The sequence below is a fragment of the Macaca nemestrina genome, chromosome 4, assembly GCF_043159975.1.
Source record: "Macaca nemestrina isolate mMacNem1 chromosome 4, mMacNem.hap1, whole genome shotgun sequence".
In the NCBI taxonomy this organism is placed as follows: domain Eukaryota; kingdom Metazoa; phylum Chordata; class Mammalia; order Primates; family Cercopithecidae; genus Macaca; species Macaca nemestrina.
In genome coordinates, this window is record NC_092128.1 from 186,446,149 (window position 1) to 186,473,689 (window position 27,541).

At 47.4% G+C, this 27,541-nt stretch overlaps 1 protein-coding gene across 7 annotated transcripts in view; it reads right to left on the reverse strand.

The window, feature by feature from the left end:
* HSF2B (heat shock transcription factor 2 binding protein) overlaps nucleotides 1–27,541 on the reverse strand; it is a 198,744-nt gene that overhangs the window by 98,142 nt on the left and 73,061 nt on the right. Inside the window, exon 9 of one of the 7 annotated variants that reach the window (XR_011622865.1) lies at nucleotides 15,296–15,405. The exons of the other annotated variants lie outside the window; for them this stretch is intronic. The gene's annotated coding sequence lies outside the window, so the exon portion shown is untranslated. The remainder of the gene's footprint in view (nucleotides 1–15,295; nucleotides 15,406–27,541) is intronic. 7 annotated transcript variants of the gene reach the window in all.

A 27,541-nucleotide genomic window follows, 5' to 3' on the forward strand; every position in this document is an offset into this window, starting at 1 on the left:
ATCATATCAAGTCTCTTCTCAGACCACAGTGGAATATAACTAGAAATCAATAACAAGAGGAATTTTGGAAATTACAAATGCATAAAAATTAAATAATATGCTCCTGACTGACCACTGAGTCAAGAAAGAAATTAAGAAGGAAATTTTTAAAAAGTCTTGAAAACAAATGAAAATTGAAACACATACCAAAACCTATAGAATACAGCAAAAACAATGCTAAGATGGAAGTTTATAGTAACAAATGCCTACATCAGAAAAAGTAGAATGATTTCAAATAAATAATCTAGCAGTGCACCTCGAGGTACTGGAAAAACAAAAACCAACCAAACCCAAAATTAGCAGAAACAAATAATAAAGATCAGAGCAAAAAAAAAGAAAAAAGAAAAAAAGAAAAGAAAAACCCACAAAGGATCAACAAAACAAAAAAAGTTGTTTTTTTGACAAGATAAACTTGATAAAGCACTTCCTAGACTAACCAAGAAAGAGAAGACACAAATAAACAAAATCAGAAATTAAAAAGAACACATTACAACTGATACCATGGAAATACAAAAGATCACCAGAGTCTATTATGAACAACTATACACTAACAACCTAGAAAACCTAGAGGAAATGGATAAATTCCTAAGCACATACAATCTACTAGATTGAATCAGGAAGAAATAGAATACCTGAACAGATCAATAACAAGAAATGAAATTGAATCAGTAATAAAAAGTCTCCCAATGAAGTCCAACACTGGATAGCTTCACTACCAAATTCTACCAATCTTTTAAAGAACTAACACCAATTCTCCTAAAACTATTCCCAAAAAATGAAGAGAAAGGGATTCTCCCTAACTCACTCTATGAGGTCAGCATTATCCTGACAGTAAAACCAGACACGGATGCAACAAAAAAAGAAAATTATATGCTAGGCCAGGCGCAGTGGCTCACGCCTGTACACTTTGGGAGGCCGAGGCGGGTGGATTATGAGGTCAGGAATTCAAGACCAGCCTGGCCAATATGGTGAAACCCCGTCTCTACTAAAAATACAAAAATTAGCTGGGTGTGGTGGCACACATCTGTAATCCCAGCTACTTGGAAGGCTGAGGCAGGAGAACTGCTTGAACCTGGAAGGTGGAGGTTGCAGTGAGCCAAGATAGCACCACTACACTCCAGCCTGGGTGACAGAGCAAAACTCCATCAACAAGGAAAGGAAAGGGAAGGGGAAGGGGAAGAGGAAGAGGAAAAGGAAAGGAAAAGAAACTTATAGGCTAACATTCCTAATGAATATAGACTTACAAATTCTCAACAAAATACTAGCAAACTGAATCCAACTGCACATCAGAAAAATAACACATCATTATCAAATGGAACTTATCCCAGGGATTCAAAGATGGCTCAACATATGCAAATCAATAAACATGATACATTACATCAACAAAACAAAGGACAAAACCATATGATCATTCAACAGATGCTGAAAAAGCATTTGGTAAAATTCAACATCCTTTTATGATAAAAACCTTAAAAAAACTAAGGATAGAAGGAATATACCTCAACAAAATAAAGGCCACATATGACAAATCCACAGCTAACATCATACTAAGTGAGAAATGCTGAAATCCCTTCACCCAAGAACTGCAACAACACAAGATGCCCACTTTCACCACTCTTATCCAACACAGTACTGGAAGTCTTAGAGCAATAGACAAGATAAACAAATAAAAGGCAGCAAAATTGGAAAAGAAGTCAAACTGTCCTTCTTTGCTAAAGATATGATCTTCTACCTAGAAAAATCTGAAGAGTCCACCAAAAAACTGTTAGAACTGATAAATCCAGTGAAGCTGCAGGATACAAAATCAATATACAAAAATCAGCGGTGTTTCTATATACCAATAATGAACAAGCTGAGAAAGAAATAAAGAATGAAATCGCATTTACAACAGCTACCAAAAAATTAAAATACCTAGGAATAAATTTATCCTAGGAGGTGAAAGATCTCTACAAGGAAAATGACAAAACACTGACGAAAGAAACTGAATAGGACACAAACAAAAAGACATCCCATGTTCAAAGATTGGAAGAATTAATAGCATCAAAATCATCATACTGCCCAAAGCCATCTACAGATTCAATGTAGTCTCTATCAAAATACCAATGTCATTTTTCACGGAAATTGAAAAAAAAATCTAAAATTTGCATGGAACCAAAAGAATCCAAATAGCCAATGCAATTGTGAGAAGAAAAAAAAAAAAAGAAAACATAAAAGCAGGAGGCATCGTATTACCTGACTTCAAAACAGATTACAAAGCTTTAGTAACCAAAATAGCATGGTACTGGTATAAAAACAGACACACACACCAATGGAACAGAATCTAGAATCCAGAAATAAATCCGACTATTTACAACAAAGATGCCAAGAACATACCTTGGGGAAAGGACAGTCTCTTTGATAAACGGTGCTGGGAAAATTGGATATCCATATGCAGAAGAATGAAACTTGATCCCTATCTCTCACCAAATATTTAAAAAGCAACTAAAGATGTATTAAAGCTTAAATGTTAGAGACCCAAAACTAAAAACTACTAGAAGAAAATATAGGGAATACACTTCAGGACATTTGGTATAGGCAAATATTTTATGGCTAAGACCTCGAAAGCACAGACAACAAACAAAAATAGATAAATGGGATGATATTGAACTAAAAACCTTCTGCACAGCAAAAGAAACAACAGAATGAAGAGACAATGTGCTGAATGGGAGAAAATATTTTCAAACTATTCCTCTGAAAGGGTATCTATCTAAAAGGAACTCAACTCAAATAAAAGAACAAATAATCCCATTAAAAAGTGAGCAAACGATTTGAACAGTTATTCCTCAAAATAAGCCATACAAATGGCCAATAAGTATATTAAAAATGCTCAATATCACTAATCATCAGGGAAATGCAAACCAAAATCACAATAAGATATCATCTTACCCCAGTTAGAATGGCTATCACTAAAAAGACAAAAAACAGATGCTGGTGAGGATATGGAGAAAAGGGAACTTTTACACATTGTTGATAGGCATGTAAATCAGTATAGCTACTACGGAAAACAGTACGAGATTTCTCAACAAACTGGAAATAGAACTACCATGTGATCCAGCAATTCCACTTCTGGATATTTATCCAAAGGAAAAGTAATCAATATGTTAAAGGGATACCCCCAAGTTTATTGCAGCACTGTTCATAACAGCCAAGAGTGTCAACCTACAAGTGTCTGTCAACAGGTGAATGGATAAAGAAAACGTGGTATATATACACAGTGGGATACTATTCAGGCTTAGAAAAGAATGAAATCACGTCATTTACAGCAACATGGATAGAACTGCAGGTCATTAAGTGAAATAAGCCAGGCACAGAAAGACAAATTTTGCATGTTCTCACTCATATGTGGAAACTAAAAAGGGATCTCATGAAGGTAGAGTGACTGACAGCAGAGGCTGGGAAGGGTCTGTGGGTTGAAGGGGGATGAGAGACATTGGTCAACACAAACACAGTTAGATAGAAGGTGTAAGTACTAATGTTTGAGAGTAGAGTGATGATAGTTAACAACAATGTATACTGTATTTCAAAGTAGCTAGAAGAATGTGAAATGTTCTCATTACAAAGAAATGATAAATACTCAAGGTGATGGATACTCCAAATACCCTGACTTGATCAGCTTGATCAGTATATATTCTATGTGTGCAACAAAATATCACATATCACCCCATAAATATGTAAAATATTATATATTTTAAAAGTCTGAGAACAGAATGAAGGGAAGGATAAAGGAAGAGAAGGATGATAGAAGGGGAGGACAGAGAGAAGAAAGGAGAAAGAAAAAGAAAGATTTGCCGAAGTCCTTCCCATATCTCCTGGTCAACTGCACTCGTGTTCCCAGACCCATGAGCTCAGCAACAGGGTTCAGCAACCCCTGCCCACCCATCCTAGCCCTTACTGACATGTCCACTCCGATTCCTGGCTCTACCAGGATCCTCACTGCCTGGGCTCACATCCTGCTCTGCCACTTGCTCCCTGGGTGAATCAGCACTGACCTGGCAGGGCTGGCGAGTTACTGCGTGGAAAGTGCTCTAATAGGGTTCAGCACAGAGGAAGCACTGAGAACTGCTCATGATCACAACTATCATCTCATCAAGTACTTTGTACTGTCTGAATCTAGTTATGTAAGGCAGTAACCCTCACAGATCCAAACCAGTGCTGTGTACACTCCCGGCTGCCATTGCACCTGAACACATACCACTGTGGTGAGCAGGGTTGGCTGGACCCATTGAGATGTGCCTGCAACACAGTGAGGCCTAATGCATGTGGAGTGCGTGGAGTTTCCCAGTCAGGTAGGAGTTGCTGTCCATACCCTGCATCAGGGACTACTGTTCATGGGGTGTGCCAGCCCAGGCTGTCTATCAATGCCGTGCTCCCACACTGTCTAGTAGACTAAGATCTAATATCAGGTAAATTCTAAAAATAAACAATGCCAAACATATTTGAAATAAGCTACATGTCATCTGCCACAGCACACTCAGTCAAACAATAAAATCTACTTGGTTTTCCTCTGCTCCTTACAGATTCTTTTCCTTTAAGCTAAAGAAATAGGTGCCTTGAGCATCAAACTATAATTTTAAATATCCTGAAAGCCACCAATGTTCTCGACTACAATCTAAGAAGTATTCATTCAAATCACACCTTGTACACTGCTATTTGTTCCAAGTGACCAGCAAGCATTTTAAAAAATCTCTTATTTCTGTCAAGTTCTTCATAAATCTTTTTGGCCTTTCACAGTGTTGTTTCTTCTGATGGCAGCTGCCCTTGCCCTACACTGACATCTGATTATTTCTCTCAGATGATTACCGTACCCACCAGCTCTTACACATAAATATCAATGTGTGTTACTCTGGAAACAACATGAAGGACATCTCTACAATACTTCTCTGCAGTAAAGAAGAAAAAATTCAATGGGTCAAGAAAAAAATCCCATTGAATTTTTTAAAACTACTTTTATAAACCAACTATATTAGTCCATTTTCACGTTCCTGATAAAGACGTACCTAAGACTGGGAAGAAAAAGAGGTTTAATGGACTTACAGTTTCACATGGCTAGGGAGGACTCACAATATGGTGGAAGGTAAGGAGGAACAAGTCACACCTTACATGGATGGCAGCACGCAAAGAGAGACCTTGTGCAGGGAAATTCCCATTTTTAAAACCATCAGATCTTGTGAGACTTATTCACTATCATGAAAACAGTACAGGAAAGACTCGCCCCATGATTCAATTATCTCCCACCAGCTCCCTCCCACAACACATAGGAATTATGGGAACTACAAGATGAGATTTGAGTGGGGACACAGAGTCAATCCATATCATTCTGCCCCGGTCCCTCCAAAATCTCATGTCTTCACATTTCAAAACCAATCATGCCTTCCCAACAGTCCCCTAAAGTCTTAACTCATTTCAGCATTAACTCAAAAGTCACAGTCCAAAGTCTCATCTGCGACAAGGCAAGTCCCTTCTGCCTACGAGCCTGTAAAATCAAAAGTAAGGTAGTTACTTCCTAGATACAATGGGGGTACAGGAATTGGGTAAATATAGCCATTCTGAATGGGAGAAATTGGCCAAAACAGAGGGGCTACAGGCCCCATGCAAGTCCAAAATCCAGCAGGGCAGTCAAATCTTAAAGTTCCAAAATGATCTCCTTTGATTCCATGTTTCACATCTGGCCTTGGGTAGCTCCACCCCTGTGGCTTTGTGAGGTATAGCCCCTCTCCTGGCTGCTTTCATGGGCTGGTGTGGAGGGTCTGCAGCTTTTCCAGGTGCATGGTGCAAGCTGTCGGTGGATCTACCATTCTGGGGTCTGGAGGATGGTGGCACACTTCTCACAGTTCCCCTAGGTAATGCCCCAGTAGGGACTCTGTGTGAGGGATCTGACCCCACATTTCCTTTCTGCACTGCCCTAGCAGAGGTTCTCCATGAGAGCCCCATCCCTGCAGTAAACTTCTGCCTGGACAATCTGGCATTTCCACACATCCTCTAAAATCTAGGCAGAGGTTCCCAAAACCCAATTGTTGACTTCTGTGCACTGACAGGCTCAATACCACATGGAAGCACCCAAGGCTTGAGGCTTGCACCTTCTGAAGCCATGGCCCAAGCTCTGTACTGGCCCCTTTCAGCCATGGTTGGAGTGACTGTGACACAGAACACTGAGTCCCTAGGCTGCACAAAGCACAGGGACCCTGGGCCTGGCCCACGAAACCACTTTTTCCTCCTAGGCCTCTAGGCCTATGATGGGAGTGGCTGCTGCAAAAGTCTCTGACATGCCTGGAGACATTTTCTCTACTGTCTTAGGGCTTAACATTCAGCTCCTTGTTACTTACGCAAATTTCTGTAGCTGGTCTGAATTTCTCCTCAGAAAATAGGATTTTCTTTTCTATCGCATTGTCAGGCTGCAAATTTTCCAAACTTTTATGGTCTGCTTCCCTTATAAAACTGAATGCCTTTAACAGCACCCAAGTTACCTCTTGAATGCTTTGTTGCTTAGAAATTTCTTCCACCGGATACCCTAAATCATCTCTCTCAAGTTCAAAGTTCCACAGACCTCTAAAGCAGGGGCAAAATGCCACCAGTCTCTTTGCTAAAACATAACAAGAGTCACCTTTGCTCCAGTTCCCAACAAGTTCCTCATCTCCATCTGAGATCTCCTCAGCCTGGACTTTACTGTCCATATCGTTATCAGCATTTTGGTCACGGCCATTCACCAAGTCTCTAGGAAGTTCCAAATTTTCCCTCATTTTCCTGTCTTCTTCTGAGCCCTCCAAACTGTTCCAACATCTGCCTGTAACCCAGTTCCAAAGTCACATCCACATTTTTGGGTATCTTTTCAGCAGCACCCCACTCCTGGTACCAACTTACTGTATTAGTCCATTTTCACACTGCTGAAAAACAGGTTTAAGGGACTATAAGTTATGCATGGCTGGGAAGGCCTCACAATCATGGCAGGAGGTAAGGAGGAGCAAGTCACATCTTACATGGATGGCGGCAGGAAAAGAGAGAGCTTGTGCAGGGAAACTCCCATTTTTAAAACCATCACACCTCATGAGACTTATTCACTATCAGGAGAACAGCACAGGAAACACCTGCCCCCATGATTTAATAATCTCCCACCAGTTCACTCCCACAACACATGGGAATTATGGGAGCTACAAGATGAGATTTGGGTGGGGACACAGAGCCAAACCATATTACCAACCAAAACTAATTATTTGATTCTCTAACCAAAAAAGAGTTATTGAGCTTTAAATATTAAAACCAATAAGATTCACATTTAATATTGCCATAGGAACCTTTGTATTAAAGTAGCAATTTGAGTAGATTTAGTGCTATCATGTAAGAATAATACTTTCATAGATGATGTTTACTTCTGCTCTTTTTATGAGTGACCCTCACCGAAGTGCACTGGTCTTGCTGCTGCCATCTGCAATGAGGTTCTGGACGGTTCAACACCTTACCCTGTCTTATCTAAAAGAGCTGACAAACAGTGAAACTAACACAAAAAGGCAACATGCCTGTGGAAATCGACAATAATCCTTGACACACAAGCATGGGAAATGGGAGAGCAGGTGTGCTTTCAGCCTGTTCTTGGAGAACATTTAAACTATAAAAAGGGTGCTTGATAAAACAGATCAATTTCAAGGCAAATTAACAAAAGTACTAACCACAAGACCCTGTTAAGGGTGGGGAACATCACACACCAGGGCCTGTCGTGGGGTGGGGGGAGGTGGGAGGGATACAATTAGGAATATACCTAATGTAAATGACGAGTTAATGGGTGCAGCACACTAACATGGCACATGTATACATATGTGACAAACTTGCACGTTGTGCACATGTACCCTAGAACTTAAAGTATAATAAAAAAAAGATGTTAAATTACAATTAGAACATAATTTGATTTTTAAAGTCATATATATTAAGATACGCTTATGCAAAACAAAAGAATCCCTTCCCTGGAGAAAAATTATCTAGCTAATTCTTAAAAAAGAATTTAGAGATTACAAAAAGAATTCCAGCCAATCTTCTCAAAAAAAAAAAGAATAGGTAGTTGCCATTGTGTGGAACTAAGAAGGATGAAGAGAACAAGTAATAATAAACTGAAAAGTCCTCTACAGAAGAAAATTTCTCTCTACCAAAATCAAATATTCATCAAGAATCTGCTAAACAAAATAAAACCATCCAGAAGAAAACCGGTCTCTCCCTCAATAATTCAATACGGCAGAAGAGAGTGTAGGCTGGCAGCTATTCCTTCCTTGCTGTGAAAACTGCCTCTTCCTTCCACAGAGTCCTGCCCGATGACCAACATCCGAAATGGAAACGGCCTAGGAGGTCTCCAGGGCACTACACTTTCACCAGAGTACCAGAACTCACAGAAAACCAAAGTTTGCTCTCCCCTTCAAGGCACTCAGCTGTGTGTGTGATAAGTACACACAAAATACTGTCATTATTCAGAACATTTTTGGAACTCCTCCTAGAATAGCCTTCAATCTGTGAGCCACACACAAACATCAGTGTTACCATCTTAGATTCTGACACCACCTCCCCATCAGGATTCTAAGACTGAGAGTGTTACTTAAAAGTCACGTTGGTGGCCAGGGGCGGTGCAACGCCTATAATCCCAGCACTTTGGGAGGCCAGGAGGTCAGGAGTTCGAGACCAGCCTGGCCAACATACTGAAACCCTGCCTCTACTAAAAATACAAAAAAAAAATTTGCTGGGCATGGTGACACATGCCTATAGTCCTAAGTACTCAGGAGGCTGAGACAGAAGAATCGCTTGAACCCAGGAGGCAGAGTTTGTAGCGAGCCAAGATCGCACCATTGCACTCCAGCCTGGGCAACACAGTGAGACTCCATCTCAAAAAAATAAAATAAAAAATAAAAGTCATGCTGGCTACTGTGAGTTTCATTTATGAGTCACTAATGAAGGTGAAGAGACCAAGTGGCTGCCTTGAGCCCCACTCACACAGCTGGGCCCTCTCACCTGCCCGCCTGTAGGCTTACCTGCCCAGCTCAGGAGCATAAGACAGTCCCTAGCTGCGTGTGGAAACACCATTTCCATTTAGCCCTGGAGGACACTGCATCTTCCTGGCTTTCCTCCGACCTCACCTGGCTGTTCTGTGCTCCCTCATCATCTTCATCTGCACTGAAAATGCTGGCCCCACAGCTTCATCCTCAGCCCCATGTCACTCCCTCAGCAATGCAGTCCCCTGCCATGGCTACAAATACCTTCTAGACCATGATGATTCCCAGCACCAGCTATTCCTCTGGCCCCGACTCCTGAAATTCCCTCTTTATCCCCTCCAGCAACACTGGCCTTTAGTCACTCCTACAATATTCCTTTGCCCATAGCTGCCTCAGACCCTTCCCCTGCCACCCTTGGCCTGTGATGCTCTGCTCAAAGATCTCGGCACAGGCTGCCCTTCACTTCATTCAGGTATCCACTCAAATATCCAAAACAGCAGCTCCGCCCAACACTCTCTAGCCTGTTCCTCATGACACTCCATTTTTATTTGCATTACTATATGATATATGCCATTACATGTGTTTACTGTCAAGTCCTCTTACCTGAATATAAGTTCCATAGGGAAAGAACTCTGTCTCGCTCACTTCTGAGCCTGACAACTACAACAAATGGGGCTGCTTCCCTCCCTGCATTCTGACCCACCCAAGTGCTGGGAGCTCGACAACAATGGTAATAAACAGGCGGGCCCACTCCCTGCAGACTAACTCTCATGAGTATGCTCCAAGCTGAAGTGCACCCTCCCATGGCACCACCCCCGACCAGGGCAGGTTCAGCACCTGCCTGGCTCAGCAGCATTGTCTGAAGGGGGGACACAAAGCTCCCTCAGCGTATTTTGTGGAAGACAGAAAAGAAACACAACTACTCCCTTACCGAATCCTTACTTTCTTACCTAGTTAGGGACTTTTCTTTTTTTTTTTTTTTTTTTTTTTTTGAGACCAAGTCTCCCTCTGTCGCCCAGGCTGGAGTGCAGTAGTGGCATGATCTCAGCTCACTGCAATCTCCGCATCCTGGGTTCAAGCGATTCTCCTGCCTCAGCCTCCCGAGTAGCTGCGACTACAGGCACTCGCTACCACGCCTGGCTAATTTTGGTATTTTTAGTAGAGACAGAGTTTCACCATGTTGGCCAGGCTAGTTTCGAACTCCTGACCTCAGGTGATCCGCCTGCATCGGCCTCTCAAACTGCTGGGATTACAAGCATGAGCTACCACGCCCAGCAAGGGATTTTCCAATGAAACCATTTCAGAAGGTATAACTACGACTCTATTTGTAATATTCACCATGGGATACAGAAGAAGGAATGATCAAACTTGAGGATGTGAAATCTGAAAAGGCTCTCCGGGAAGTGGTTTCAAGTTGGCTTTTGAAGGTCTAGGAACATAAAGTATCTACCCATTTAAATGATTATGAGATGGACTCGTAAAACTTTATATAGTAGGCTATTTTATATTTCTGACTTTTTCTTTCCAAAAAGATGCTATTCCCTCAACCTTTACAGTAAATTAAAACTCCCTTATAATGGAATGTAACATCTTGGCTTCTTCCATTAGCTCATCTGTTTCTCAATTACACTCTGGCAACAGATTCCTCACTTCCCTCTTTCCAAAATCGCTTCTCAACTTTTTCAACATGATACTGCAGACAACAGATCACACACAGAGGAGAAGTGGAAAAGGTGTTACTTGGCCCAGCCAGGAATTTGCTCCTTTTCTAAAACACACTTGCACGGCAGATGGGTCAGCCCTGATACATATGCAGAGCCTGAGCCACTACCAGATTAGTCCCACTTCCACACGTCAAAATACATTAAAGTAAGCAGATGTCAGTAACCATAACAGAAATACCACTGGCAAGCAGAATTCTCAGAATGGTATATCATCTATTAAAATGAAGGCAATATATAATTTTTACATTTCAAATTAAATGTAGGTTTAATTTATAAATTCGGCATGGCATAGGAGAAAACACACAAGCTGAGGTAGAGGGTTTATAATCAGGGGCCAGGATATGAATGCCAAATGGGGTACTGCCTAACTAACTGGCCTTGGCAAGCAAAGCTTTTACATTCTCTGAACCTGTTTCCTAGTCAATATAATACAAAGTACATCCATCTCAAAGAGTTTTATATAGCACATTGGATAATACACGTAAAACAGGTAGAAATTTAATAGTAACTATTAGGGCTCTCATTGGCTACTCTGCTTCCTTTGGCCATGCAGATTATCACATACTTATGGCCTGAAATAATTATCTTTTCAAGAATTACCTTTTGGTTTGGTTTTCTGGGAAGTTTAGTTTGTGGAGAATACGTTTTAAATATTAGAGTTTGTGTCAGCAAATATGTTTCTGTTTATTGTGGTAACACAATGCAGGGCAAAGCAATACTTATATCCCTCACTTTAAATATATGTACATATGCTAGATTAGTCACGTATACTGAATTATTTGTGTATATTTAAAACAAAGACATATAAGCATTCTCTTTATTGCAAATTGGATCAGAAATCCTCCAGAGGTACCCAGATACAAACGCTGTCCCACAAAGTCCACAAAGCCTCTCCCACCCCCCGGCATCTGTGGAAGTCCCTCTGCTTTGACTCACACCCGGGCAGCCCCTCCACCCTCTGTCCACGCAGCTTTGCCCTGCCACTGGGTCATTTCCCTCCTACCTGCTGCCACTGCATACCTCGCGGGGCCCTCCCTCCGTGCTTGTCATCCCTAGCCTTCCTTCAATATGGCTTCTAGCACCACGATGCCACTGATTCTGCTTTCTTCAAGGAACCCGGACATCTGGACACTGGCTCTCGGGGCCTCTACTCAGTCCTCAGCCTCTTGGTCTTGTTTTCCCCTCCTTTTCCAGGCTCTCCCTTCACTGAGCAACTCCGAACCCCTCAGCAACTCTGCCTTCCCTTTCTACAGGCCAGTAGGAGTGTGTGGCAGCTCAGCCTCCTCCATTCATTGCCACGCTCATGCTCTACCCTGAAGATGGAATCAATTCTGCTCCATATCACAGCTCAAAATAGAGCTCTCTCAAATTCACATTTTGAGTGTTTCTCTCCTGAAAAGCTCTCACCTTTCTGAGTCCAAACCCAACAAGGCGATCTGAGGAGTGTGAGCAGAGAGACATGGTGATGAGGATGTGGTCATGTGTGACCACAGCCTGTGTAGGATGCCCAGGGGTGAGGCCAGAGGAGGCCGGATCATGGACTCTGATCAGAGCCCCTTCTGGTTTTCAGTAGGGATGTCAGTGATGTGATCTGACTGTGAAAGATCGGTCTAACAAAACGGCGGGGAGAGAGAGGGCTGAATCAGAGTGACTAGGCCTGAAGTCGAGGGAACCACCAACAGATCCCCTGGTAGCCCAACAGGAAATGCTCATAGTCTGGACCCAGTTAGAGTCTGCAGGACACAGGAGACATTCTGGAAGTTACAACAGCCAGGAGCAAAAGGACACATGGCCTGACTGGACCCGCATGATGGGAGTGAAGGGAAAGGCCAGGCCTGGGGGAGGAGAGGGGACACCATTAGCCAGGATGTAGAAGAGAGAGCACAGGGCGAGCCCCAGGGGAAACACAACACGTCCAGCTCTGGGAGTCATGAGGTCGCTGTGGGACATCCACATGAAGGAAAGGCACAGGCACTGGACGTGCTAGCCCAGAGCTTGGGAGAAAGATCTGCCCAGAGAACACGTAGCCTTGGAGAAGAGGCCTGCTGTGGACAGGAGCCTGGGGCAAGACGCACCCTCAGGAAAGCAGGTGAGAGAGAAACAGAGATGTGCAGTGCAGCAGAGAGGGAGCATGCGAAGTCACCCACATTTCCTACACCCAGCACAAGAGCACACAGGGAAGGCCCACCACAAAGCCAGTGGACAGAACTCCCTCAGGGCTTCAGCAGCGACGCCTCCTCTCGAGTTGCTCCCTGGCACTCAGGTGTCTGAGAGGACAAGGACGAGTGCTGCTGAGCTCTCTCCTCTCTGCTGGAAAACTAACCAACGATGTCTGGCAAAAATGACAGCTGCAGATGCTGCCTTTTCCAATGAGCTGTCTTCAGAGTCAGAGCCCTCTGAAACACACACACGTTTTCCTATATTTGAAAGTTTAGAAAAGTGAAAAAGTTCCAGTCTTTGGATAAATTGGACATCGGGGCTTAGATGTTCTTGATATCTTTGACTTTTCTTCTCTGTGCTATAAAACTCTTGGATTAGACCCAAATCAATTCCACTTTCACAATGCTAAACAATAGCAAAACACACTTAGGTTGGAGTACACCAATGAACAGACGTTAAATCTGTGAGCGTTAAGAAGTTTCCCTTGTTCTACAACACTAGCGGCGCACTTGGTCCTTACGAGGCACTAAGTGTTTGGTGAATCCACGAATCAGCCCATGAGTGAGTGAATGAAAGAACGTGTGTCCCCCAGCTGTCCACTGCCACGGCTCTGCATGGGTGAGCCAAGCATGGTGCTCTGGAGTCAGAAAAGCAGGGCTGATCCTGGCTCCCCTGCCAGGGGAGAGAGAGGGCTGAATCAGAGAGACTAGGACCAAAGCCAAGGGAACCACCAATAGATCCCATGGTAACTCAACAAGAAATGCTCACAGTCTGGACCCAGTCAGAGTCTGCAGGACACAGGAGACATTCTGGAAGTTACAACAGCCAGGAGCAAGAGGACACATGGCCTGACTGGACTTGCATGGTGGGAGTGAAGGGAAAGGCTAGAGCCTACTAGCTCTACCGAAAAGCCACCTTTCCATTGCTACTACCCAGTGTGACAGGGGGGCTGACGCTGCCCACTCCCCATTGCAGCTGTACCGCCGAGCCAGCTGTGTGGTGGGCCCATGTCGGGGTGCTCCATTCACAGAGCTACAGGCACAGCCCAGAGGAGCACAAGGCTCCCCCTGAGAACCTGTCAACGATGCTACCATCTCAGAGTGAAATTAGGAAAACCCACAAACTTAGAAGGTATATAATTAGAAATCTTGGAAAATAAATTAGATATCCAACCGGTAACATAAGAAGAGTCCTGAATTACCCAAAACTCCAATCAAAATGACCCTGCTGTAACCTTCAGAAGGCCAGACCAAAATCCCTTCGTTCGTGTGATAAGTGCAGATGAAACACTGCTACTTCCCCAGCTCCGGGTCACAGCGGAGCACAGGGCAACGACCAGGACTCGGTCTCTGCCCTCTCCCTCACAGGGGACAGAGAAACTGTGCTGGTGGCGCCCTGGGGGGAAGGCCCTGTGAACTGAAGGGAAACCTGGCAGCATGGGGGAGGGCGTGGAGAACAGCACGGGAAGGGGCCATCATTGGAGTGGGCACTGTGCTGGGGGAGGGTGACAGCTGGGCATCTCGGGGCTCATCTGCATCTGGCTCCCCACATCCTTCCACTTTGCCCAATTCCCATCCTTTTGGGGCAACCTCATGATGAGTAGCTTCATTTGCTAAGTCGCTGGAAACTAGGAAGAAGTCATCTTGTCTACATGGGACAAGAGCATCCCAGTCACTAGCAAAGCAGCCTCGAGGTCAAGCCATCAACGGGCTTCTGCTCCATGAGACTCTGTGAGAGCAGGGCCGGGACAGCCTTTCATGACCAAGACCACCGTGGGGCCCTCACAGGGAGAGGAGGCCAGACCACAGGCCCAGCAGGATCTCTTACCAGACTGCCAGCATCCTGCCTTCCCCTGGAAAACAGCACAACTATGTCATCTCGCCCTTTCAACCTGTAACTATTCAATTTAGCACTTAAATTTGAAACAATAAAAAAAATCAATCAGTTGCCATGCACTAGCTGACTCCTCTGAAGACAGCAAATCTACACGTTGGGTGATTATCTTGGGAGCAATGGTTCTTAAACCTCTTTTTGAGTTTAAGCCCTTTTTCAATTCCAGTAAAAGCTGGGGCCCAGTCCTCCCCAACCCCAACATCCATGCACACTGAGACCCCAGAGCACACAGCGCCACCCTCCGTGGGGAGCAGCTGTCCTTGAGGCTGATCTTGCTTTTCCCTCCTCTGCAATGGCTTCCTCACGGCTCAGCCTCCTAGGGACAGGGGGTGCCGTCAACCCAGCTGCTTCCTCTTCTCTCCCAATGAGGGGATGGCTCAAAAGTGCCAGCAGGACAAGCCACGGCGGACACACAGCTCAGGGCCTCAGGCTCTGCTTCCTTCCACTCCCAGGCCCGATAGAACCCGCAGGGCTCACCGCATGCGCACAGGCGACCAGGGCACAGGAGCAGTAGGCCCTTCCCTCCCCTTCCTGCTGCTCACAGGGCTCCTGCTGTGCTTTTCAGGCAGCTCCTTCATGTCTTCTTCCTGTTTTAAGAAATGGAACTCAAAATGTTTGGACCTCCGGGGTTTGGAATTTCTCAAATGTTACAGGATATTTGTGTCACAGTTCTGATAACAGGTGCACTAAGTCAGCCACAAAAGTTACAGAATATGAAAACACGAGGCTCCACTGGGCCGCACAAGCACGCTCACCTTTCGGGGTGACGCAGCCTCATCCTTTCATGCGGACAACAAGGGCAATTTATTGTGAAGCCTGCACATCTCCGTGGAAAAACTCATAAACCTGTCACAGAGATTTACACCCGCCACCTAAGCTTTCAGACTCCCTTTAAAAACTTTAGAAGATACTGTAGCTATTCAACTGCAAGAAGTGGGGAGCCAATACCTAACACTGTGGGACAAACTGCCGGCACCCTCTGAAGGCCTGATTCTTTCCAGAAGGAGAAGATGATAAAAATAACTTACACTTGACTAGCAATTTACCACTTACAAACTACTTTCACACATATTACTGCATTTTTACTTTGGGAGGGAAGTCTTTAGCCCAAAAGAAAATGAAACACACTACTGTTAAGTAATCCTGCCAAATAAATAGGAAGTGCATCTTAACAAACCCAGCCGGACAACAGCGTGAGCTAATGTTAGGATCCCACTATAGACTAAAAAACTCCTAAAGCTAGCTTTCTTCCTATTTATAGTTAAAAGAATAGACAAGATTAGTGCTAAGAATATTTAAAATATCATTCAAAAGTCAGACAGGCGCAGTGGCTCACACCTGTAATCCCAGCACTCTGCGAGGCTAGGGTGGGTGGCTCACTGAGGCTAGGAGTTTGAGATCAGCCTGGCCAACATGGCGAAACCCTATCTCTACTGAAAATACAAAAATTAGCCGGGCATAGTGGTGGGCGCCTGCAATCCCAGCTACTCAGGAGGCTGAGGCAGGAGAATCCCTTGAACTCGGGAAGCAGAGGGTGCAGTGAGCTGAGATCGTGCCACTGCACTCCAGCCTGGATGACAGAGCAAGACTTTGTCTCAAAAAAAAAAAAAAAAAAGTCATTTCCAAATTCTCATATTCAATAGTATGTAATGGCATCAATTCTCATATTCAATAGTATGTAATGATATCAATCTCAGATGTGAGGCCATCCTCCTGGGCCAAGACCTCAGTGACTTCAATTTCTAAGGGTAAAAGAAGTTAATGGTTTCCTATTTGTTTTGTGACTTCCTGATTGTCTGCAAGCCTTAAACTTGTCTATAACCATGAATTTAAGTCATCTTCACCTCTTACTAGTCATAACTAGTTGTCACACAGAGCCTCTACACTACTAAGCCTCAGTGTCCCCACATATAAAATATGTCTGGCATAAAGATTACACCAATCCCATAAGGAAAGGCTCTAGTCCAGGGGCTGTCACATAGTAAATACACAAGTGAATGTGATATATTCACGTTTGCTTCCACTGCTGTGCACGACAAAGCGCCAGTCATGTACAGTCTGCACAGCCCCATATAGAAGGCAACCCTCCACTAGCACACCCATGAAAAGCTTGCCTTGGTAACACTAAGCATTTTAAAGAATGACACAGTTATAACCTTCCATATTCCTACGAATTAAATACTCTGCATAGTCTTGAAAAATTAAATTTGTAGGTTCTTTGACTAAGGTCTTAAAACATGCAAAGTGAGGTGAAACATGGAGAATTTCAGTTTTTAAAAACTTTCACCAAACATTATTTGAAGCTAAATTAATGCTTTGGTTATGCTCATGGACATCCTCAATTCCCAATTTCACTTACTATTAATAATAGCTATCATTATTAAAGAAATTATTCAGCTAAACCACGTGAAATTGTCATTTTCATAAGTCTAAAATGAATAAATACTAGCAATTTCATGTGGTTCAACCTAAGCCTATCACCAGTGCCTGGACTGGGTGCTCTATGTAGGTCAACGAATTTAATTCTCATAATTGCTCTGAAGTGATGTCAGCGACATCATTCTTCAGGTGGTCAAGGAGCTTGCCCCAAACCCACAGCTGACATGCAGGTTGGCACTCCAGCACCCCATCCCTCGACCTCCACTTCTCAACCACACGCGGGGGGCTCTGTTCACCTCTCTATTTGCATTTGGTGTCTTCATATTTTAAGAAAAGCAAAGCAAGTAAGTTGGTGCTGGCAGGATATGTTTTTAAGAAAATGAAAGTGTTACCTCCAATTATCACGCCTTCTTTATTTCCCTCTATTCTGCATATCAAGAAACTTGGAATTGATTTAGGACACTTCGTGACCGTATTACTACAGAAACAGTCAAAATACTTCAACTAAAAATACAAAGTACTTCAGCTGAAAGTACAAAACTGCAACTCAAAGTGGCTTAAATGTAATCACATGTATTATTTTTTATAACAAGAAGTCCAGGGATGTATCCAATGTCTTGATTATGTTAGGGAAGGCCTGGGTTATGTTCTCTGCTTGCCCCGACAGCATCAACTGTAAGGCTGGCATTCAGGGCCACAGGCTTCCTTATTCATCTCCAGCGAAGAAGTCTCTCCCTGATCCCTCGGGAGATGTAGCTACTCAGGTCATGTACCCACCTCTGGACCGTCAGGCCTCTGAGCCCAAACTAAGCCATCATATCCCCTGTGACCTGCACGTATACATCCAGATGGCCTGAAGCAAGTGAAGATCCACAAAAGAAGTGAAAGTAGCCAGGTCCTGCCTTAACCGATGACATTCCACCATTGTGATCTGTTCCTGCCCCACCCTAACTGATCAACTGACCTTATGACAATACACCCTCCCCGCCCTTGCGATAATGGACTCTGTGATATTCCCCCACCCTTAAGAAGGCAGTATGTAATATTCTCCTCGCCCTTGAGAATGTACTTTGTGAGATCCACCTCCTGCCCACAAAAAATTGCTCCTAACTCCACCACCTATCCCAAACCTGGAAGAACTAATGATAATCCCACCACGCTTTGCTGACTCCTTTTTCAGCCTCAGCCCGCCTGCAACCAGGCGAAATAAACAGCCTTGATGCTCACATAAAGCCTGTTTGGTGGACTGTCTTCACACGAACACGCGTGACATGGACCATGTACTGTTGGCAGAAGGATGCGATGTACTGACAACCTTATGCCTTGAACCCTAAACCCATCACTGGCACACAGTAAGATGGCTAGCTGGCTCAGACCATTCATTTTCAACCCTGTCTCACATATTAGAATCCTTGAGAAGAATACAATGGTTGTTAAGAGTCAGAACTCAAAGAAAACAAGAATGAAGAGAAGCCTTCGGCAACAGAGAATTGATGAACTCTGAAAAGGTTTCCCATAGAGCACAGGGTCAGGCACGAGGGCGGCTTAGGAGGAATGGGCAGAGAAGAAAGAGGGGCGGGTAGTAAGGGTGATGCTGATTCCCTAGAGGATGCAGATTCCCTAGAGATGGATGTGTGTGTGTGTGTGCATTCTCTTTTTTTCCTCTCTGAAACCCCTTTCTCTTTCCCTGAGTCATATGATCCATACGACCCAGAAAGAGAGGATGGAGCCCTGAATAAAGTTGGGGTTCTGTTAGAAATGAAGAAAGGGAAAAAGGGTGAGGGATAAGCCATTCATGGTGTCCATTCTACACAGATGCAACCAAATCAATCATGAAGAAAGGCAACATAGGTCCTTCTCTATGCTGTGATGGGCTCAGGCATCATACCACCTTCACCACTCTCTCATGGATGGCTCAGTGTTGCGCAACGCATAGGTGATAACCTCAGCATGCTGTCACCTGACACTATAAGAAAGCCTCTGAAAGGTCCTACAGCCCCAGAGAATGTAAGCAGAGCTCTCCCGCACAGCCTCCCAGATGAGATGGTGCTGGGGCCCCTACCCTGTGCTGTTTCTGGGCTGAAGCTGTGTGACTGTCCAGGGCTATGGCAGTCTGCTCCACCCAGGTCTCTGTGGCCCGGCAGGGCACTCTGGCTTAGGAGGGGCATGAGCCAGAAGAGAAGACTAGTTGTGTACCTTCCAGGCGGCCGGGACTGCCTCTGGGATATCAGGACTTTGACAGGGCTCAGGATGTCCAAGTTTTTCTTAACAATTTTAGCACTTACACATATGGTATATTTGTGTCCAAGAAATATAATCCACAAATATTTGACAAATGCTAACTCCCCAATTTTCATCTCCTAAAGGATTTCCCTTGACATCTGAATAGAAAGGGTTTCCAAGACATTATGTAACTAAGATTGTCATCAGTTGACTGTGTGCACAGCTGGAAGACTTACAAACCATACAGAAGATTTCATTAGCTGTGGTTTTCTAATCTCACAAAGAACAATAATCCTAAGCACACGGATCCTTCATCAATGAGTTACTGAAGAACATTCGATGACATCTTTTCTTAAAGAATAATGAAGAATTCATGCAGAAAGAATCATTGTAAAAATTATTCCAATATTTGTGGCTTATAGTAAAACAAACAACAAAAATGGAGCAAGCATTACCTTTTAGTAACCTACTTTGATGCCACAGATGCCACTGTCTAAAGATGAACTGCAGGGGACAGTGAACTCCTAGCCCAAGAAAGTATGAAGAAAGTCACAGTGTATTTTGAAGTAAAATAGTTAACTCTTGTTCTTATTTTTCATTTTAGACTGAAATGCTGAAAATTAGAATCTGATTACCCTTAATACAAACACCCAAAACTCTCCTTTCACCAACAAATCCCCAAAGCAGCATCACCGTTACTACCCACCCCTCTTTCTTCTCCGCCCATTCCTCCTAAGCTGCCCTTGTGCCTGACCCTGTGCTCTCTGGGAAACCTTTTCAGAGTTCATTGATAATTCTCTGTTGCCAAAGGCTTGTCTTCATTCTTGTTTTCTTTGAGTTCTGACTCTAACAACCATTGTATTCTTCTCAAAGAAATGGTTTTTGTCCCTCTTCTTAAAAAGTATAAAGCATTTCCACTTGCTATTCCACTAAATTCTCACAGCCACCCTGTTCCAAATAGAGATAGGAACAGTGTTTCTATCTCTATTTTGTGGATGACAGAATATCACGGAAGTGAAGGGACTCACCCAGAACCACAAACCAGAACACAGGAGAAGAGGGGCCAGCCTGCCTTCTGATGCCTCGACCTGTGTCTCCTAGCTCAGGGCTCTGATGAGCCCTCCATCCCTCTGCTCAGGCCTCTTTGCCAGCCTGGCTGTGTGATGTTCCCTACACTGCCAGTCTCTCTGTCACTTTTTTTCAGAATGACTCCCAAACCCATGTCAATAGCAAGTTTCTTGTGAACTCTAAGCTTCTTGTCTCCAACTACTTTTTAGACATTTCCATTTGGATTTTTGTTTTACCATGACATCAAACTGACCATGTCACACACTAAATTCATCTTCATGTAAACTCACTCCCCTTTCTCAACGTGCCTATGAGTTAACTGTATCCTGACCAGACTACAGTAAAGTTTCAGTTGCGCTCAGCTTGGACTGGACATATGCAAGCCAAATGTTTTTTTGACATCCTTTGACATACAAAGTGGCCATTTGACCACTCAATTATATCAACAGTGAAAAATCAAACATTTAAATTATGTTTCTTATTAAAGCTATCATGTAAGCGTTGATTAATCAAAGAAAACAGTCCCAGCACTCTCTTGTGGAAAGGCTGACATCTTTGTTCTATTGGACCTTCTGAAGGACAAGTTTCAAGACAACAATGTTTGAGAAATTTTTAAAAAGATACAAATCACATCTCGTATTAGCTCACAGTATTAGCCCAGTGTTTAGTCTGTTAGTCTAAACACTGGGCTAATACAAAAGTATTAAGAGAAACACTTGACCAACATAATAAAACATTTACATGTAAAATTCTTTGTCGGTGAAGATCTGATATTAAATATTTTGCTTTTCTATCAAATGGCCATCCACAGCTCGTGGAATAAAGAAGTTGCTTAGTAGAATCATAACATATACAATACACTGACAATGCCACGTACTTGGGTTGAAAAGAATTATGACAACACATTGCTGAATATTCACTAGTTACTAAACCCCTCGGCCTTTCTCTGTTATGTGATATAGCCAAATTCCAGACACTCAAGGGATTCAGATGCCATTATCAAAGGCAATTGGTGCCATGGAAAATATGTGGAATCAAAGTTGGGCAAGTGGGCACACTGCCCTCATGGGAAGGAAAATGATGCTTAAATTAGCTTAAGAAAGGTAAAAGGGGGCCGGGCGCAGTGGCTTACACCTGTAATCCCAGCACTTTGCGAGGCCAAGGCGGGCAGATCACGAGGTCAGGAGATTAAGACCATTCTGGCTAACACGGTGAAACCCTATCTCTACTAAAAAAACAAAAAATTAGCCAGGTGTGGTGGCGCATACCTATAGTCCCAGCTACTCAGGAGGCTGAGGCAGGAGAATGGCGTGAACCTGGGAGGCGGAGCTTGCAGTGAGCCAAGATCGTGCCACTGCACTCCAGCCTTGGTGACAGAGTGAGACTCCATCTCAAAAAAAAAAAAAAGAAAGAAAGAAAGATCAAAGGAGTCACTTATGAAAGATGCTGGAGTAACTCAAAATCTGAGGAAAAGCTAAACAGCACAGCCTGGGCAGGGATGAAGCTGACTGCAAGCCATAGGGCTCCTCTGCATCTCAGGTCAGCATTTATGTCTTGGCATCAGCAACTGAGAACACAGATAAATTTTCTCCAGGTGGCCAGGAACATGGCCACAGGCAGCTCTAGAGTCACATTCAATAGTTCCATGGCCCAAAAATGGGGAAAAAACACTGTTCTTCAGCAGCTCAAGTCAGACAATTCCTGGAGAAAGACTCTGGCCTAGCTCAGAGCACAAACCCACCACTAAAATCACCACTGTGGTCACAGTTACATAGCTGGCACTGCCAAGTCTCATCTTGGGCCAGTGATCAGAAGGGCCTGTTGCAGGAGATGACGGCCTGCTGAAGGAGATGAAGACCTGCTCCGGGAGATGAGGGCCTGCTGAGGGAGATGAAGGGCCTGCTGAGGGAGGTGGAGGGCCTGCTGAGGGAGATGAGGGCCTGTTGCGGGAGATGGAGGACCTGCTGCAGGAGATGAGGGCCGGCTGAGGGAGATCAAGACCTGCTCTGGGAGATGAGTGCCTGCTGAGGCAGATGAGGGCCTGCTGTGGGGGATGAGGGCCTATTGTGAGAGATGAGGGCCTGCTGTGGGGGATAAGGGCCTGTTGCGGGAGATGAGGGCCTGCTGAGGCAGATGAGGGCCTGCTGTGGGGGATGAGGGCCTATTGTGAGAGATGAGGGCCTGCTGTGGGGGATAAGGGCCTGTTGCGGGAGATGAGGGCCTGCTGTGGGGGATGAGGGCCTATTGTGGGAGATGGGGGCCTGCTGTGGGGGATAAGGGCCTGTTGCGGGAGATGAGGGCCTGCTGAGGGAGATCAAGAACTGCTCTGTGAGATGAGAGCCTGCTGTGGGGGATGAAGGCCTGCTGAGGGAGATGAGGGCCTGCTGTGGAGGATGAGGGTCTGCTGAGGGAGATGGGCGCCTGCTGAGGGAGATGGGGGCCTGCTGAGGGAGTGGGGACCTGCTGAGGGAGATGGGAGCCTGAGGGAGATGAGGTCCTGCTGAGGGAGATGGGGTCCTGCTGAGGGAGTGGGGACCTGCTGAGGGAGATGGGAGCCTGAGGGAGATGAGGTCCTGCTGAGGGAGATGGGGGCCTGCTGGGGAATATCAAGACCTGATCTGGGAGATGAGAGCCTGTTGTGGGGGATGAAGGCCTGCTGAGGGAGATGGAGGGCCTGCTGTGTGGGATAAGGGCCTGTTGTGGGAGATGAGGTCCTGCTGAGAGAGATGGGGGCCTGCTGCAGGAGATGAGGGCCTGCTGGGGGAGATCAAGACCTGATCTGGGAGATGAGGGCCTGTTGTGGGGGATGAAGGCCTGCTGAGGGAGATGGGGGGCCTGCTGAGGGAGATGAGGGCCTGCTGTGTGGGATAAGAACCTGTTGTGGGAGATGAGGGCCTGCTGTCAGGGATGAAGGCCTGCTGAGGGAGATGAGGGCCTGCTGTGGGGGATGAGGGTCTGCGGAGGGAGATGAGGGCCTGTTGAGGGAGATGAGAGCCTGCTGTGGGAGATGAGGGTCTGTTGAGGGAGATGAGAGCCTGCTGTGGGAGATGAGGGTCTGTCGAGGGAGATGAGGGCTTGCTGAGGGAGATGAGGGCCTGCTGTGGGGGATGAGGGTCTGCGGAGGGAGATGAGGGCCTTTGAGGGAGATGAGGGCCTGCTGAGGGAGATGAGGGTCTGTTGAGGGAGATGAGAGCCTGCTATGGGGGATAAGGGCCTGCTGAGGGAGATGAGGGCCTGCTGAGGGAGATGGGGGGCCTGCTGAGGGAGATGGGGGGCCTGCTGAGGGAGATGGGGGGCCTGCTGAGGGAGATGGGGGCCTGCTGAGGGAGATGGGGGGCCTGCTGAGGGAGATGGGGGCCTGCTGAGGGAGTGGGGGCCTGCTGAGGGAGATGGGGGGCCTGCTGAGGGAAATGGGGGCCTGCTGAGGGAGTAGGGGCCTGCTGAGGGAGATGAGGAACTGATCTGGGAGATGAGAGCCTGCTGTGGGGGATGAGTGCTTGCTGTGGGAGATGAAGGCCTGCTGAGGGAGATGAGGGCCTGCTGTGGGGGATAAGGGCCTGTTGTGGGAGATGAGAGCCTGCTGTGGGGGATGAAGGCCTACTGAGGGAGATGAGGGCCTGCTGTGGGGGATGAGGGTCTGCTGTGGGGGATAAGGGCCTGCTGTGGGGGATGAAGGCCTGCTGAGGGAGATGAGGGCCTGCTGTGGGGGATAAGGGCCTGTTGTGGGATATGGGGGCCTGTTGTGGGAGATGAGGGCCTGTTGTGGGAGATGAGGGCCTGTTGTGGGAGATGAGAGCCTGCTGTGGGGATGAAGGCCTACTGAGGGAGATGAGGGCCTCCTGTGGGGGATGAGGGTCTGCTGAGGGAGATGGAGGGCCTGCTGTGTGGAATAAGGGCCTGTTGTGGGAGATGAGGGCCTGCTGAGGGAGATGGGGGGCCTGCTGAGGGAGATGGGGGGCCTGCTGAGGGAGATGAGGGCCTGCTGTGTGGGATAAGAACCTGTTGTGGGAGATGGGGGCCTGTTGTGGGAGATGAGGACCTGCTGTCGGGGATGAAGGCCTGCTGAGGGAGATGAGGGCCTGCTGTGGGGGATGAGGGTCTGCGGAGGGAGATGAGGGCCTGTTGAGGGAGATGAGAGCCTGCTGTGGGAGATGAGGGTCTGTTGAGGGAGATGAGAGCCTGCTGTGGGAGATGAGGGTCTGTCGAGGGAGATGAGGGCCTGCTGTGGGGGATGAGGGTCTGCGGAGGGAGATGAGGGCCTTTGAGGGAGATGAGGGCCTGCTGAGGGAGATGAGGGTCTGTTGAGGGAGATGAGAGCCTGCTATGGGGGATAAGGGCCTGCTGAGGGAGATGAGGGCCTGCTGAGGGAGATGGGGGGCCTGCTGAGGGAGATGAGGGCCTGCTGTGTGGGATAAGAACCTGTTGTGGGAGATGAGGACCTGCTGTCGGGGATGAGGGCCTGCTGTGGGGGATGAGGGTCTGTTGAGGGAGATGAGAGCCTGCTGTGGGAGATGAGGGCCTGCTGAGGGAGATGAGGGCCTGCTGTGGGGGATGAGGCTCTGCGGAGGGAGATGAGGGCCTTTGAGGGAGATGAGGGTCTGTTGAGGGAGATGAGAGCCTGCTATGGGGGATAAGGGCCTGCTGAGGGAGATGAGGGCCTGCTGAGGGAGATGGGGGGCCTGCTGAGGGAGATGAGGGCCTGCTGTGTGGGATAAGAACCTGTTGTGGGAGATGGGGGCCTGTTGTGGGAGATGAGGACCTGCTGTCGGGGATGAAGGCCTGCTGAGGGAGATGAGGGCCTGCTGTGGGGGATGAGGGTCTGCGGAGGGAGATGAGGGCCTGTTGAGGGAGATGAGAGCCTGCTGTGGGAGATGAGGGTCTGTTGAGGGAGATGAGAGCCTGCTGAGGGAGATGGGGGGCCTGCTGAGGGAGATGGGGGCCTGCTGTGGGGGATGAGGCTCTGCGGAGGGAGATGGGGGGCCTGCTGAGGGAAATGGGGGCCTGCTGAGGGAGTAGGGGCCTGCTGAGGGAGATGAGGAACTGATCTGGGAGATGAGAGCCTGCTGTGGGGGATGAGTGCTTGCTGTGGGAGATGAAGGCCTGCTGAGGGAGATGAGGGCCTGCTGTGGGGGATAAGGGCCTGTTGTGGGAGATGAGAGCCTGCTGTGGGGGATGAAGGCCTACTGAGGGAGATGAGGGCCTGCTGTGGGGGATGAGGGTCTGCTGTGGGGGATAAGGGCCTGCTGAGGGAGATGGGGGCCTGCTGTGGGGGATAAGGGCCTGTTGTGGGGGATGAGGGTCTGCTGAGGGAGATGGGGGCCTCCTGTCGGGGATATGGGCCTGTTGTGGGAGATGAGGGCCTGCTGTGGGAGATGGGGGCCTGCTGCGGGAGATGGAGGCCTGCTGAGGGAGATGAAGGGCCTGCTGAGGGAGATGAAAGGCCTGCTGAGGGAGAAGAAGGCCTGCTGAAGGAGATGAAGGGCCTGCTGAGGGAGAGGGGGGGCCTGCTGAGGGAGACGAGGGCCTGCAGAGGGAGATGAGGACCTGCTGGGGATGATGAGGGCCTGCTGGGGGAGATCAAGACCTGATCTGGGAGATGAGAGCCTGCTGTGGGGGATAAGTGCTTGCTTTGGGAGATGAGGGCCTGCTGTGTGGGATAAGGGTCTCTTGCAGGAGATGAGGGCCTGCTGAGGGAGATGAGGGCCTGCTGTGGGGGATAAGGGCCTGTTGTGGGAGATGAGAGCCTGCTGTGGGGGATGAAGGCCTACTGAGGGAGATGAGGGTCTGCTGTGGGGGATAAGGGCCTGCTGCAGGAGATGGGGGCCTGTGTGGGGGATAAGGGCCTGTTGTGGGAGATGGAGGCCTGTTGTGGGAGATGAGGGCCTGCTGTGGGGGATGAGGGTGTGCTGAGGGAGATGAGGGCCTGTTGAGGGAGATGAGAGCCTGCTGTGGGAGATGAGGGTCTGTTGAGGGAGACAGGGGCCTGCTGGGGGAGATCAAGACCTGATCTGGGAGATGAGAGCGTGTTGTGGGGGATGAAGGCCTGCTGAGGGAGATGAAGGGCCTGCTGAGGGAGATGGGGGGCCTGCTGAGGGAGATGAGGGCCTGCTGAGGGAGATGGGGGCCTCCTGTCGGGGATATGGGCCTGTTGTGGGAGATGAGAGCCTGCTGTGGGGGATGAGGGTTTGCGGAGGGAGATGAGGGCCTGCTGAGGGAGATGAGAGCCTGCTATGGGGGATAAGGGCCTGTTGTGGGAGATGAGGGCCTGCTGAGGGAGAGGGGGGCCTGCTGAGGGAGATGGGCGCCTGCTGAGGGAGATGGGGGGCCTGCTGAGGGAGAGGGGGCCTGCTGAGGGAGATGAGGGCCTGCTGAGGGAGATGAAGGGCCTGCTGAGGGAGAGGGGGTCTGCTGAGGGAGATGGGGGCCTGCTGAGGGAGATGGGGGGCCTGCTGAGGGAGATGGGGGCTTGCTGAGGGAGACGAGGGCCTGCAGAGGGAGATGAGGACCTGCTGGGGAAGATGAGGGCCTCCTGCGGGAGATGAGGGCCTGCTGGGGGAGATCAAGACCTGCTCTGGGAGATGAGAGCCTGCTGTGGGGGATGAGTGCTTGCTTTGGGAGATGAGGGCCTGCTGTAGGGGATAAGGGCCTGTTATGGGAGATGAGAGCCTGCTGTGGGGGATAAGGGCCTCTTGCGGGAGATGAGGGCCTGCTGAGGGAGATGGGGGCCTGCTGTGGGAGATGAGGGCCTGTTGCGGGAGATGGGGGCCTGCTGAGGGAGATGAAGGGCCTGCTGAGGGAGATGAGGGCCTGCTGAGGGAGATGAAGGGCCTGCTGAGGGAGACGGGGGGCTTGCTGAGGGAGATGGGGGGCCTGTTGAGGGAAATGGGAGCCTGCTTAGGGAGATGAGGGCCTGCTGGGGGAGATCAAGATCTGATCTGGGAGATGAGAGACTGCTGAGGGAGATGAGGGCCTGCTGAGGGAGATGAGGGCCTGCTGTGGGGGATAAGGACCTGTTGTGGGAGATGAGGGCCTGTTGCGGGAGATGGGGGCCTG